This window comes from Oncorhynchus masou, chromosome 8 (genome assembly GCF_036934945.1).
Source record: "Oncorhynchus masou masou isolate Uvic2021 chromosome 8, UVic_Omas_1.1, whole genome shotgun sequence".
Taxonomy (NCBI): domain Eukaryota; kingdom Metazoa; phylum Chordata; class Actinopteri; order Salmoniformes; family Salmonidae; genus Oncorhynchus; species Oncorhynchus masou.
In genome coordinates this window covers 8,033,891-8,049,389 of record NC_088219.1, presented here as the reverse complement: position 1 = coordinate 8,049,389, position 15,499 = coordinate 8,033,891, and the positions used below count along the sequence as shown (strand labels likewise).

General features: G+C 41.8%; 1 pseudogene; it reads right to left on the bottom strand.

The window, feature by feature from the left end:
• LOC135543718 (V-set and immunoglobulin domain-containing protein 10-like 2) overlaps positions 1-15,499 on the bottom strand; it is a 136,828-nt pseudogene that overhangs the window by 12,272 nt on the left and 109,057 nt on the right.

The window sequence follows — 15,499 nt, the reverse complement described above, 5'->3', positions numbered from 1 at the left end:
CAGGTGCCCTTGGAGAGTTCATCAATGAGCTTGACACCTTGATAAGCTAATTTCCTGAAGATGGCTCACCACTCTTCATACTTGGTGACTTCAACCTTACAACATCTGCCTTTGATTCATTTCTTTCCAACTCTTTCTTTCCCCTTCTTGCCTCTTTTGACTTCACCCTTTCCCCTTCCACTCACAAGGCAGGCAATACGCTTGACCTCAAATTTACTAGAGGCTGTTCTCTTACAAATCTCACTGCAACCCCCTTCCAGACTACTTTGTTTCATTTTCTATTTCCATTTCCTCCAACCCTAGCCACTCAGCCCCTACCCAGATGGTCATGTGACTCGCACTGTCCCCTTTCCTCTCAGCCCTCACCCTGCTCCGTGGCTGAGTGACTAATTGTGATCTTACAGAATGAAAATAGAGGAAAAATAAACTTCCAGAGGACCTATCATCCTTCCACTCTCTCCTCTCTAAATTATCTTCCTCTGTATCCGCTGCTAAAGCTACTTTCTATCACCCTGCATGTCAAGCTTCTGCCTCTAACCCTGGGAAAATATTTTCCACCTTCTCCTCACTTCTTCTCCCCATCTGACTTCCAAATGACCTGAGTCACTCCCCTCCTCAAGAAACCATCACTCGACTCCTCTGATGTCAAAAACTACAGACCGGTATCCCTTCTTTCTTTTCTTTCCAAAACACTTGAGTGCACTGTCCAATCAGAATGTGGATGGCTGCCATTTTATGGGCTCCTAACCAACTGAGCTACTTTGTTTGGAACTTCTTTTGTACATAATGTTGCTTTTACCATCTCTTATGACCAAAAAGAGCTTCTGGACATCAGAACAGTGATTACTCACCTCAAATTGGAAAATGATTTTTTCTTTAATGAGTCTGAAGCGAAGGATATACTGCTTTCTCGAGACCAGGCCCAAATCCCTGTCATTCGCGTGAAGAAAAAACAGAGAAATGGGGCGGAGGTTGCAGTGCCTGGTGAGAATTCGGAGGATAGTGTGTAAACCACCACTACCATAAGTACTATTGGCCAACGTGCAATCATTGGAAACATCTGGTAACCATGTGTATGTGACAAATAAAATTTGATTTGATTTGATTTGAAATAAGCTAGATGATCTACAATTAAGACTATCCTACTATCTTATGTTTCACGCAGTCGTGGCTGAACGATGACACGGATAAAATAGAGCTGGCTGGGTTTTGAATCGACAGGACAGAGCAGCTATGTCTGGTAAGACGAGGTGCAGGGGTAAGTGTTTATTTGTCAATACCAGCTGGTGTGCAATGTCTAATATTAAAGAAGTCTCACCTCAGGAAAAGTACCTCATGATAAGCAATAGAGAACACTATCTACCAAGATTTCTCATCTATATTATTCGTAGCCATCTATTTACCACTACAAACCGATGCTGGCACTAAGACCGCACTCAACAAGTTCAACAAGGTCATAAGCAAATAAGAAAATGCTCATGCAGAAGCCGCGCTCCTAGTGGCCGGGGACTTTAATGCAGGGAAACTTAAATCTCTAGACCATCTTTACTCCACATACAGAGATGCATAGAAAGCTCTCCCTCGCCCACCATTTGGCAAATTTGATCATAATTCTATCTTACTGATTCCTGCTTACAAGCAAAAACTAAAGCAGGAATTACCAGTGACTCACTCAATACGGAAGTGGTCAGATGACGCGGATTCATGCCATAGGACTTGTTTTGCAAGCACAGACTGGAATATGTTCCCTAACCCAATGGCATTGAGGAGTATACCATCTCAGTCACCAGCTTCATCAATAAGTGCAGCGTCCCCAAAGTGACCATACATACATTTCCCAACCAGAAGCCATGGATTACAAGCAACATTCACACAGAGCTAGAGCTACCGCTTTCAAGGAGCCGTACAATAATCCAGAAGCTTATAAGAAATCCCACCATGCCCTAAGACGAACAATCAAACAGGCAAAGCGTCAATCGCCCTGTAGCACTCACTTCCGTCATCATGAAGTTGCTTTGAGAGACTAGTCAAGGATCAATTTACTTACCGCACCAATAGATCCACAGACGATGCAATCGCCATCGCATTGCACACTACCCTGTCCCATCTGGACAAGAGAAAAACCTATGTGAGACTGCTTTTCATTGACTATAACTCACCATTCAACACCACAGTACCCTCCAAGCTCATCATTAAGCTTGAGGCCCTAGTTCTCAACCCCGCCCTGTGCAATTGGGTCCTGAACTTTCTGACGGGCTGACCCCAGGTTGTGAAGGTAGGAAACAAATCTCCACTTCGCTGATCCTCAACACTGGGGCCCCACAAGGGTACATGCTCAGCCCTCTCCTGTACTCCCTGTTCACCAATGACTGTGTGGCCATGTACGCCTCCAACTCAATTATGAAGTTTGTAGACGACACAACAATAGTGGGCTTGACTACCAACGATTACGAGACAGCCTACAGGGAGGAGGTGAGGGCCCTCAGAGTGTGGTATAAAGAAAACAACCTCTCACTCAACATCAACAAAACAAAGTAGATGATCGTGGACTTCAGGAAACAGCAGAGGGAGCACCCCCTATCCACATCGACGGGACAGCAGTGGAGAAGGTGTAAAGTTTTAATTAAGTTCCTTGGCGTACACATCACGGACAAACTGAAATGGTCCACCCACACAGTGTAGTGAAGAAGGCACAACAGCGCCTCTTCAACCTCAGGAGGCTGAAGAAATGTGGCTTGTCACCTAAAACCCTCACAAACTTTTAAAGATGCACAATTGAGAGCATTCTGTCAGGCTGTATCATCGTATGGTACGGCAACAGCACCGTCCACAACCGCAGGGTTCTCCAGAGGGTGATGCGGTCTGCCCAAAGCATTACTGGGGGTAAACTACCTGCCTTCCAGGACACCTATAGCACCCGATGTCACAGGAAGGCCAAAAAGATCATCAAGGACAACAACCATTACATAGACTTGGAATCACAGGCCACTTTAATAAGGGAACACTAGCCACTAATAATGCTTACATATTTTGCATTACTCACCTCATATGTGTATACTGTATTCTATCCTATTCTACTGTATCTTAGTCTATGCCGCTCTGACATTGTTCGCCCAAATATCTATATATTATTAATTAATTTCCTTTACTTTAGATTTGTGTGTATGGTTGTGAAATTTTTAGATATTATTGTTAGATATTACTGCACTGTTAGAGCTAAAAACACAGGCATTTCGCTACACAAGCAAGAACACCTGCTAAACACGTGTATGTGACAAATACAATTTGATTTGAATTGAGTGTTTATTGTGTTATGGGATGCCAGACCCAATTAATAAAATAAAAAAACTCAAACTCTCTCTATGCCCCCCTCTCACTTTCTCTCTCTCTCGCTGTCTCTCTCTCTCTCTCTCTCTCTCTCTCTGTCTCTCTCTCTCTCCCTCTCTCTCGCTGTCTCTCTCTCTCCCTCTCTCTCGCTGTCTCTCTCTCTCCCTCTCTCTCGCTGTCTCTCTCTCTCGCTGTCTCTCTCTCTCCCTCTGTCTCTCTCTCTCGCTGTCTCTCTCTCTCCCTCTGTCTCTCTCTCTCCCTCTGTCTCTCTCTCTCTCGCTGTCTCTCTCTCTCTCGCTGTCTCTCTCTCTCTCGCTGTCTCTCTCTCTCGCTGTCTCTCTCTCTCTCTCTCTCTCTCTCTCGCTATCTCTCTCTCTCTCTCTCTCTCTCTCTCTCTCTCTCTCTCTCTCTCGCTGTCTCTCTCTCGCTATCACTCTCTCTCTCTCTCTCTCTCTCTCTCTCTCTCTCGCTGTCTCTCTCTCGCTATCACTCTCTCTCTCTCTCTCGCTCTCTCTCTCTCTCGCTGTCTCTCTCTCGCCGTCTCTATCCCCCTCTCCCTCTGCCTCCCTCTCTCTCTGTCTCGAGCTCTCGTTGTCTCTCTCCTCCTCTGTATCCTTCCACCCTCTTAAATATAATGGTATCTACTAATATGATAGTAGTAACAATAATAGTAGTAATAATATATCTCACTCACCTGGTGTTTCTGGGGGGGAGGGGTGTCCGAGGGTTCTGTGATTGACAGCTGTGATGCGTATCTGGTAGGTATCTGTTGGGGTCATGTTGCCCAGCGTATGGACCCTCTCCCTGGCTTCCAATACAACCACCTGCTTCCATGGAGAGAAACTACTCCTTTTTTCCTGTCGCTGCTCCTACAACAACAAAACTATATTAATATCTGCAATGAACAAAAAAAATATATTTTTTTAACAATTTCTAAGATTTTACAGAGTTACAGTTCAGATAAGGAAATCAGTCAATTGAAATAAATTAATTACACCCTAATCTGTGGATTTCACATGACTGGGAACACAGATATGCATCTGTTGGTCACAGATACACTACACGACCAGAAGTGTGTGGACTGTTTGGCGAACATCTCATTCCAAAATCATGGGCATTAATACGGAGTCGGTCCCCCCTTTGCTGCTATAACAGCATCCACTCTTCTGGGAAGGCATCTACTCGATGTTGGAACATTGCTAAGAAGACTTGCTTCCTTTCAGCCACAAGAGCATTAGTGAGTTCGGGCACTGATGTTGGGCGATTAGGCCTGGCTCACAGTCGGCGTCCCAAAGGTGTTCAATGGGGTTGAGGTCAGGGCTCTGTGCAGGTCAGTCAAGTTCTTCCACACTGTCCTCAACAAACAACTTTTCAGTGGGCCTCGCTTTGTGTACGGGTCCATTGTCATGCTGAAACAGGAAAGGGCCTTCTCCAAACTGTTGCCACAAAGTTGGAAGCACAGAATCGTCTACAATGTCATTGTATGCTGTAGCGTTAAGATTTTCATCCATTGGAACTAAGGGGCAGAGCCTGAACCATGAAAAACATCCCCAGACCATTATTCCTCCTCCACCAAACCTTACAGTTGACACTATGCGTTTGGGCAGGTAGTGTTCTCCTGGCATCCACCAAATCCAGATTTGTCTGTCGGACTGCCAGATGGTGAAGTGTGATTCATCACTGCAGAGAACACATTTCCACAGTTCCAGAGTCCAATGGTGGCTAGCTTTACACCACTCAAACTGATGCTTGGCATTGCGCATGGTGATCTTAGGCTTGGAAGCCCATTTCATGAAGCTCCAGACAAACAGTTATTGTGCTGACGTTGCTTCCAGAGGCAGTTTGGAACTCGGTAGTGAGTGTTACCACCGACGACGCATTATTTTTTACACGATACGCACTTCAGCTCTCATTGGTTCCGTTCTGCTTACTTACTTAGTGACTTTATTGTCTCCATGGGGAAACTTTGTTGCAGTGTCATGTACATGTTTAAAGTGGTGTTTAAATACAAAACAAAATTGACAATACAACTTTCATAACAGTTACATATCAATAATAATTAAAAAAGACTAGCCTACTGGCCTTATTGAGCCCCTATTTAGGAGGGATATCACATCTGGTACAAATGATTGTCTAGTTCTGTTTTTCCTGTTGAGGGGTGCCTGTACCTGCGCACAGAGGGGGAAGTTCAAAGTCCGGGTAGAGGAGGTGGCTTGGGTCTAAAATGATCTCCATGGGGAAACTTTGTTGCAGTGTCATGTACATGTTTAAAGTGGTGTTTAAATACAAAACAAAATTGACAATACAACTTTCATAACAGTTACATATCAATAATAATTAAAAAAAATCCGACTAGCCTACTGGCCTTATTGAGCCCCTATTTAGGAGGGATATCACATCTGGTACAAATGATTGTCTAGTTCTGTTTTTCCTGCTGAGGGGTGCCTGTACCTGCGCACAGAGGGGAGTAGTTCAAAGTCCGGGTAGAGGAGGTGGCTTGGGTCTAAAATGATTTTGTGAGCCTTTTGGAGGGCCCTGACCTTAAAGATCTAATCCAGGCCTGTCTGTTTGACTCCAAGTTCCTTGCATGCTGTGGTGATAATCCTTCTCAGCATATTTCTCTGGCTGACAGTGGCATTGCCAAACCAACAAACAACACAAAAAGTTAAAATACTCTCAATTAAAGATATGTAAAACAGAGTCAGTATGGTACAGTCTACATCAAATATCCAAGCTTTTTGAGAAAGTACTGTCTCTGTTGGCTCTTTTTGTAGATCAGGTCTGTACATTTACTCCACTGCAGCTGACGTTTGGCATTGCACATGGTGATTTTAGGCTTATGTACAGGTGCTCGGCCATAGAAACAAATTTCATGAAGCTTCCGACGAACAGTTCTTGTGCTGACTTTGCTTCCAGAGGCAGATTGGAATTTGGTATGGAGAGTTGCGTCGGAGAACAGACGATGTTTACGTGCTACGCTTTTCAGCATTCGGCTCTCCCATTCTGTGAGCTTGTGTGGCTTACCACTTCGTGACTGAGCCGTTGTTGCTCCTAGATGTTTCCACTTCACAATATGAGCACTTACAGTTGACCGGGGTAGCTCTAGTAGGGCATAAATGTGGTAAACTGACTTGTTGGAAAGGTAGCATCCAATGATGATGCCATGTTGAAAGTCACAGAGCTCTTTAGTAAGACCATTCTGCTGCAAATGTTTGTCTATGGAAATTGCATGAATCATGTTTGTGCTCATTTTATAAAACATGAAGGTGTTTACAATCTGTGTGCTCAATTTTATACACCTTTCAGCAATGGGTGTGGCTGAAATATATATATATAGTGTCATGACGTTGGCCTGGGGGAAGGTGTATGACAGTCATAAATACCTCTCCCCCCTTTTTCCTCTCTCTACCCTACTGATGTTACATTTGAAAACCCCTTGGTTAACATAGAGATTCTGGGAACATCAGAAGGTGGGGGGAAATTAAATATATTCTGGTAATCCGACCAATTGAACATATGCAGTGGTACTTAATGAATATAATGTCAGTTCAGTTGTCATCTGAAACATTCTCATCAATGATAAGATGACAAACTCTATAGCGTTAAGTCTACACATCAGTTATCGGATTCACATGGAATTGTTGTTCAATTTAAATGTTTGAATATGATGGGATGAAATGTGATTTTAGCTTCTAAAATGTGAGAATTAGGTTTTCATGAGTGAATTAGGCCCGACTCAGTGGCCCGCGCACGTGAAGATACATAGGTTGTAAACTGTCTTCGGTATGAACTATCCAAGCTTCCTGGAATCACTCAGTTTCTCCCAAACAGGTTAAACAGGATTCTGTAATGAATAAGAAGAACCCATTTTCCTGTGCCAACTCCAAATCAGAAACACACCCCTTTGAAATCTCCCTCCACAATATAAGCCCTTGACGACTTTGCAAAAGCTCCATAAAATGTAACCTCCTGTTCCAGAGGATGTGAGGATGACGGTCCGATGTCAGAATGGTTAAGATAATAACTACAGAACGAAGCCAATATCAGCATGAGCTTTGGTTGCGAATGGTATGAACTTTGAACTCTTATTCATTACAGAAGTGATACCTACTAGCCGTTGAGTTAGCAACAGCATCTGCAAATGAGGGTTAGGAAGGAACAGAGTATCCCGTCTATCACACAACAACGTTACTACAACGTATCCAATTGACCACCAGAGACATTCTTCAAAGGACAAAAGATTAAATTTGGCAACACGGCCTTCCATCTACCACCAACCTACCGTTGCGCAGCTCAGAGTAAATATTTATTGCATTTTCCTTTTCCAAATGGCCGGTAATTCAGAATGCATAAGATACTGTATTTATGATAGCACAGCTTCGTCCTTTGTCCCTCAGTCTTCCCGCACTTTTTCGATTTGGGTTATTGACCAATGGTGATGGTGACCCCATGAACTGTAAATGCAGTGACTTTGATTTTTGTCATAAAAATTCAAATGGAATTCTGAAATCAACAGATACAAACTTGGATGGAGGACACCCAGCCCTTTTCTTTTGTGTAACCAGCTGTCATATCGGTTCCGCCCGCTAGGGACGTTTTCCTTTATGACGTAATTTGTAGTCAAGGTATAATTCATTCTTTGTATGTGTAAATCTGTGTGATTAGTTAGGTATTTAGTAAATAAATCATTTTGTATTGCTGATTCAACTTGTTAGCCAGGGTTCGTGAAGATAACCAATAATTTACTGAGACTGAATTAAGGTGACTGCTATTGATGTAAAATATTCCTAGGTCTTTAACTTCTTGAAACTCCCCATCCCGGATCCGGGATCGTGACTAAAGCCTCAGGCTCATTAGCATAACGCAACGTTAACGATTTCTGAAAATCGCAAATAAAATGAAAATAATGCGCCTGCTCTCAAGCTTAGCCTTTTCTTAACAACACTGTCATCTCAGATTTTCAAAATATGCTTTTGAACCATAGCAATTGACTAATTTGTGTAAGAGTATGCTAAGCTAGCTTAGCATTTTGAGTAGCATTTAGCACGCAACATTTTCACAAAAACCAGATAACCAAATAAATAAAATAATTTACCTTTGAAGAGCTTCGGATGTTTTCAATGAGGAGACTCTCAGTTACATACCAAATGCGCAGTTTTTCCTGAAAGCGTCTGTGTGTGGGAGAAATCGCTCCGTTTTGTACATCACATTTGGCTACCGAAACGAACCGAAAATTCAGTTACCTACAACGTCAAACTTTTTCCGAATTAACTCCATAATATCAACCGAAACATGGCAAACGTTGTTTGGAATCAATCCTCAAGGTGTTTTTTCACATATCTCTTCATTGATATATCGTTCGTGGAAGCCTGCATTCTTCTCTAAATTCCATGGAAAAATACTTGCAGCTGACTTTTGCGCACCAATTTCGGCGCAGGACACCGGGCGGACACCTGGTAAATGTGGTCTCTTATGGTCAATCTTCCAATGATATGCCTACAAAAACGTCACAATGCTGCAGACACCTTGGGGGTTCCAAAAGAAAAAAAATCAAAAAAACGGTAAAGTTTTTTATGAAATTTTGCAATTATTGACTTTTGAAACGACAGAAAGGGCAGACTTACTCCTCTCGCATTCACAGCCATATAAGGAGACAATGGAAAACAGAGCCTCAAAAATCCTGCTCATTTCCTGGATGCCGTCTCATCTTGGTTTTGCCTGAAGCTCACGTTCTAGGGCACGCACAGAAAATATCTTTGCAGTTCTGGAAACGTCAGAGTGTTTTCTTTCCAAAGCTACCAATTATATGCATAGTCGAGCATCTTTTTGTGACAAAATATCTTGTTTAAAACGGGAACGTTTTTCATCCAAAAATGAAATTGCGCCCCTAGAGTTTCAACAGGTTAAGAGTTTATTCTGAAGATAACAGCTCTATAAATATTATTTTGTGGTGCCCCGACTACATTTACATGATTAGCTCAATCAGGTAATATTAATTATGGAGAAATTATTTTATAGAATAGCATGGCATGCCACTTAGCCAAAGATACGACAATAGTGTACCGTAAAAAAAGGTAGGGGCGTGGATCAGAAAAACAGTCAGTATCTGGTGTGACCACCATTTGCCTTATGAAGTGTGATCTAATAATAATAATAATATAATACTTCGCACAGAGTTGATCAGGCTGTTGATTGGCATGTGGAATGTTGTCCCACTCCTCTTCAATGGCTGTGCGATGTTGCTGGATATTGGTGGGATCTCGAACATGCTGTCATACACGTCGATCCAGAGCATCCCAAACATGCTCAATGGGTGACATGTCTTGTGAGTATGCAGCCCAACTGGACATTTTCAGCTTCCAGGAATTGTGTACAGATCCTTGTGACATTGGGCAGTGCATTACCATAATGAAACATGAGGTGATGGCACCGGATGACAATGGGCCACAAGATCTCGTCATGGTAACTCTGTACGTCCAAATTGCCATTGATAAAATGCAATTGTGTTCATTGTCAAATCAAATCAAATGTTATTGGTCACATACGTGTGATTAGCAATGTTATTGTTGGTGTAGTGAAATGCTTCTGCTTCTAGCTCTGACAGTGCAGTAATATCTAACAAGTAATATCTAACAAATTACACAACAAATACTCAAAACACACAAATCTAAGTAGGAATGAATTAAGGCTAAATACATATGGATGAGCGATGTCAGAGCGGAACGGACTACGATACAGTAGAATAGTAGAGAATAGTATAGAAAACAGTATTTAAATATGAGATGAATAATGCAAGATATGCAAACATTAAGTGACTAAGATACCGTAGAATAGTAAAGAATACAGTAAATACATATGAGATGAGTAATTCCAGATATGAAAACATTATTTATTAAAATGACTAGTGTACCATTACTTAAAGTGGCCAGTGATTCCTAGTCTATGCCTATAGGCAGCAGCCTCTAATGTGCTAGTAATGGCTGTTTAACAGTCTGATGGCATTGAGATAAAAGGTCTTTTTCAGTCTCTCAGTCCCAGCTTTGATATACCCAAACATATGGCAACAGATCCACATGGACTGCCATGAGAGGTGACTGTATAGTTCCCTTAAGGAAAAGCACATTTTAATCATTTCCTGCTGTGTAGCCAATGTTCCACGTGGTATGGTTAGGAATTCAATAACTATTCGCAATCACAGCTCACACTGTGGGTTTGCTTAGTCTTGGTACTCAAACCTGTGCCAGTTTCCACAAGGTACGTGTGGTCTGAAGAGGATTTCGCCAGGAGTTTTTTTTATTCGTAACAGTAGAAAAAGCGGTTCAATGACGCCTGATCATGTCTGTCCTCACGGGGGCGGGCCAAGGACCAAGTTAAACTTAGTTGGGAATACAATTCTCTCACATTAAATGTTTAACATTATAATTAAATCATTTCACAAATAGTTTCATCTTTACTAATTAATTTTATACAAGAATTAGATGCAAACCCCATAACTGAGAAATGTACACATTCAAATATATAGTTATGTGTGTTTCCTGTCCTCTCTGAGGTCACTAAATGAAATATATTCGTCATTCCCATCCCTTAAGTGTCCACGAAGCATTCCCACCTTCTCACAAGTGGATAATTTGATTTATATTCCCATTTCGGCGATTTAGGAGTTTGCCACATGAAATCCTTTGTCTCTCTGTGTCTTTCTATCTGCTTGACCAAGGGGAGAGAGTCTCTGCCAGGAATTTACGACCTAAGACAACAGAACCTGGATGTAGGAGAGAGTGGGAAGCCATGATCTATAGCCAGAAAGGGCCACGTCATGACAGCAACTATCGGGGTGTCTACTAGATAGAAAACAACTGTAATGGTATCTACTAGATAGAACACACCAATCAGGGTATCTACTAGATAGATCACAACTATCAAGGTATCTACTAGAGAGATCACAGCCATCAGGGTATCTGCTCGATAGAACACAAATATCAGGGTATACACTAGATAGAACACAACTATCATGGTATCTACTAGATAGATCACAACTATCATGGTATCTACTAGATAGATCCCAAATATCAGGATATCTACTGGAACAACAGAAAAGTTCTTATTCCATGCAGAATAACAGCATTGTATTATTCTGTGTGTTTTCTGACCCCCCCCAACTTTCTTTCTGGCTCACCTCTTGGTCAGCAGGATCTGCACCAACCTCCTCTCTGTCCTTCTCTTTTTCATCCTCTCCTCTCCTTCTCCCTGGTGCCTCCTCTAGTCTGCGCTCAAGTATAAATCCAGTCAGCCCTCCTCCCTCTCCTCCTTCTCCCTCTCCCTCCATCTGCCATTCCAGCTCCACCTCTCTACGCTGCCGACTGCTGTAAACCAGCCTTACCAGGGTCACATTGGGAGGCATGGGGTATCCTGAGAGGGGGGAGAGGGCAGGGAGACAGAGAGGATAGGGAGGGGGGTGGGTCAGAGAGAGAGAAGGGGATGAGAGGAGGAGGTACAGTAGAACAGAAATTAAATAGCCATTCAGTTCATCAGAAAACCATTTCATCTTGTTTTGTGGGTGTACAGGCTAAAGCTTTATTGATCTTATTCTTGACTAATAGTGTAACAGGCATATAACTCTTGATCAATAGTGTAACAGGGATCTTACTCTTGACCAGTAGCGTAACAGGGATCTCAGTCCCTCCCACAGCGTTGCTAGCGGAGCACCAGTATTGGCCATTGTCTGTTGTGCCATCCGTCTCTAGGACCGTCAGGTTGGTCCACGCAGCTGCGCGACGCAGCACATACTTCCTGGTTGTGGCCAGGGCTTCCTGGACTTCCTGTCAAACAACCAATCACATTTTAACTCTACACATTACTTTCTGTGAATCAACCAATCAAATTTTAACTCTTCTTGTCACAGGTAGTTCTGCAGTTAACCTCTTGGCGCACCGATCCCTTTAGCGGGATCATTTTCGTCAACATCCGGTGAATTGCAGAGCGCCAAATTCAAATTAAATTAAAAAATATATATATTTTTCATGAAATCACAAGTGCAATATACCAAAATACAGCTTAGCTTGTTGTTAATCCACCTGGCGTGTCATATTTAAAAAAAAAAACATGCGATTATGTGAGGACAGATTTCAGCAGACAGAACATTACAAACAGCTAGCAGCAAAGTACGAAAGTCAGAAAAGCAAAAAACTGTTTGAATGATGCCTGTATGTATAACAGAACTCATATGGCAGGCAAAAACCTGAGAAAAAATCCAACCAAGAAGTGGGTATTCTGAGGTTTGCAGTTTTTCGACTCTTTGCCTATCCAAGATACAGTGTAAATTTGGTCCGAAGGCACATCCTAAGGCTTCCACTAGATATCAACAGTTTTTAGAACCTTGTTTGAGGCTTCTACTGTGAAGGAGGAGAGAATGAGAGCTGCATGAGTAAGAGGTCTGGTAGAGTGCCATGAGCTCATTCAGGTGCGCTCTCGTGATATGTAGCTGCATTCCATTGCATTTCTAAAGACAAAGGAATTCTCTGGTTGAAACATTATTGAAGATTTATGTAAAAAACATCCTAAAGATTGATTATATACATCGTTTGACATGTTTCTACAAACTGTAATGGCATTTTTTGACTTTTCGTCTGGCCTGCGCATCGTGAATTTACATTTCTGAACTAAAGGCGTGAACAAAAAGGAGGTATTTGGACATAAATGATGTACTTTATCGAACAAAACAAACGTTTACTGTGGAACTGGGATTCCTGGGAATGCATTCTGATGAAGATCATCAAAGGTAAGTGAATATAGTTAATGCTATTTATGACTTCTGTTGACTCCACAACATGGCTGATATCTGTATGGCTTGTTTTGGTCTCTGAGCGCTGTACTCAGATTATAGCATGGTGTGCTTTTTCGGTAAAGCTTTTTTGAAATCTGCATTAAGGAGAAGTTTATCTAAAGTTGCATGCATAACACTTGTATCTTTTATCAATGTTTATTATGAGTATTTCTGTAAATTGATGTGGCTCTGCAAAATCAGCGGATGTTTTGGATGCAAAACATTACTGAACGTAACGCGCCAATGTAAACTGAGATATTTGGATATAAATATGAACTTTATCGAACAAAACATACATGTATTGGGTAACATTAAGTCCTATGAGTGTCATCTGATGAAGATCATCAAAGGTTAGTGATTCATTTTATCTCTATTTGTGCTTTTTGTGACTCCTCTCTTTGGCTGGAAAAATGGCTGTGATTTTCTGTGACTAGGTACTGACCTAACATAATCAGATGGTGTGCTTTCGTCGTAAAGCCTTTTTGAAATCGGACATTGTGGTGGGATTAACAACAAGTTTATCTTTAAAATCGTGTAAAATTCTTGTATGTTTGAGGGCATTTTAATTATGAGATTTCTGTTGTTTGAATTTGGCGCCCTGCACTTTCACTGGCTGTTGTCACATCAATCCCGTTAACCTTTTGCGACGAGCAATCTGGGATCCGGGATCGTAATCATAGCCTCAAACGAATTTCTAGGCTTTGATTACGATGAAACTTTTCCTATTCATGAAAATCGCAAATGAAATGAATGAAATATATTCAAACACAAGCTTAGCCTTTTGTTAACAACACTGTCATCTCAGATTTTCAAAATATGCGTTACAGCCAACGCTAGACAAGCATTTGTGTAAGTTTATCATGTCATAAAGCTATGCTCTCTCTCTCTCTCTCTCTCTCTCTCTCTCTCTCTCTCTCTCTCTCTCTCTCTCTCTCTCTCTCTCTCTCTCTCTCTCTCTCTCTCTCTCTCTCTCTCTCTCTCTCTCTCTCTCTCTCTCTCTCTCTCTCTCTCTCTCAAGGGGGGACCAAGTCCATATTGATGCCCATTATTATTAAGTGAGATGTTCAATAAATGATCATACCTTTGGTCATGTAGTGCACTGTAGTGTACTTTACAGTAATCTTGACCCTCAAAGTACTTTACAGTTGTCACGCCCTGACCTTAGTATTCTTTGTTTTCTTTATTTTGGTTAGGTCAGAGTGCGACATGGGTGAATACGGGGCAGCAGGGTAGCCTAGTGGTTAGAGCGTTGGGCTAGTAACCGGAACGTTGCAAGTTCAAATCCCTGAGCTGACAAGGTACAAATCTGTCATTCTGCCCCTGACCAGGCAGTTAAACCACTGTTCCTACACCTTAAATAGAGGTAAAAAGAAAACATATGTATGTTTTTGCCCTGTCTAGGGCTTTTGTATATTTAAGGGGTTGTTATCTATGTCTATGAAGGTTGCATGTTTGCACTCAGAGTTGATAGTGGTCATGTTCATTTTGTTATTTTGTTTGTTTAGTGTACTTTGTGTTATTTCGTCTTACATTAAAAGAATGTATTCACATCACGCTGCGCTTTGGTCCTCCGATCCTTACTACTCCTCCTCATTAGAGGAGGAGGAAGAAGAGCCTGACAACAGTAATCTAGACCCCTGAAGTAATTTACAATAGCCTGGCCTAGACCCTCAAAGTACATTACATTAACCTAGACCGCCAACATTCTTTACAGTATTTTTGTATTGTATTTATTATGGATCCCCATTAGCCAAGGCAGCAGCTACTTTTCCTGGGGTCCGGCAAAATTTAGGCAGTTATACAATTTTTAAAATATTGCAATACATTCATTACAGAATTCACAACACAGTAAGTGTGTGCCGTCAGGCCCATAATCCACTACCACATATCAACAATGTAAAATCCATGTGTATGTGTGTGTATAGTGCGTATATTATCATGTGTGTGTATCCATGTGTCTGTGCCTATATTTGTGTTACTTCACAGTACCCGTGGTTCCATAAGATGTATTTTTACCTGCTTTTAAAATCTGATTCCACTGCTTGCATCAGTTACCTGATGTAGAATAGAGTTCCATGTAGTCATGGCTCTATGTAGTACTGTGCGCCTCCCATAGTCTGTTTTGGACATGGGGACTGTGAAGAGACCTCTGGTGGCTTTTCTTGTGGGGTATGTATGGGTGTACGAGCTGTGTGCTAGTATTTTAAACAGACAGCTCGGTACTTTCATCTTGTCAACACCTCTTACAAAAACAAGTAATGAGGAAGTCAATCTCTCTTCCACTTTGAGCCATGAGAGATTGACATGTATGTCATTAATATTAGCTCTCTGTGTACTTCTAAGGGCCAGCCG